Source organism: Schistocerca americana, unplaced genomic scaffold (assembly GCF_021461395.2).
Source record: "Schistocerca americana isolate TAMUIC-IGC-003095 unplaced genomic scaffold, iqSchAmer2.1 HiC_scaffold_34, whole genome shotgun sequence".
Lineage (NCBI taxonomy): Eukaryota > Metazoa > Arthropoda > Insecta > Orthoptera > Acrididae > Schistocerca > Schistocerca americana.
The window spans coordinates 2,424,806-2,425,532 of NW_025726060.1; the positions used below are offsets into that span (position 1 = coordinate 2,424,806).

General features: G+C 47.6%; 1 pseudogene; it reads right to left on the bottom strand.

The window, feature by feature from the left end:
• Positions 1-337: 337 nt before the first annotated feature.
• On the bottom strand, positions 338-455 carry LOC124580649 (annotated as a pseudogene).
• Positions 456-727: the final 272 nt, after the last annotated feature.

Below are 727 nucleotides of genomic sequence, written 5' to 3' on the forward strand. Positions count from 1 at the left end.
CCTGCGACCATAGCAGCCACGCGGTTCCGGACTGAAGCGCCTAGAACCACTCGGCCATTCCGGCCGACATATCTCTCTCTCTCTCTTCTCTCGAAGCTTATTTTAATGAGACAACAAAACTGTAATATAAAAAAAAGCACTCCGTCGTCAGGCCACGAGTGGCCTACCGGGACCATCCGACCGCCGTGTCATCCTCAGAGGAGGATGCGGATAGGAGTGGCGTGGGGTCAGCACACCACTCTCCCAGTCATTATGATGGTATTCTTGACGGAAGCCACTACTATTCGGTCGGGTAGCTCCTCAATTGGCATCACGAGGCTGAGTGAACCCCGAAAAATGGCAACAGCGCATGGTCGCCTGGATGGTTACCCTTCCAAGTGCCGACCACGCCCGACAGCGCTTAACTTCGGTGATTTCACGGGAACTGGTGTATCCACTGCGGCAAGGCCATTGCCAACATTATAATATACTATAGAATATTATAAAAGAAAAATAGTGTTCTCTTAGTATATGACACTCATTCGTCTGTGTGAAATACATCTTGACTTGATAAATATCAATTTGTTCATTAATCCTTCATCATTCTTATTAGATCACTCACTGCAACTTTGCCTACTTCTATATCTCTGTGTGGGCTCACAGGCTCACTCGCAGTTGCCATACGCAAATTTTCTGCTTCATAATTGCCTATTTGGACTCACAGGCTCACTCTCACTACCTGTCGATC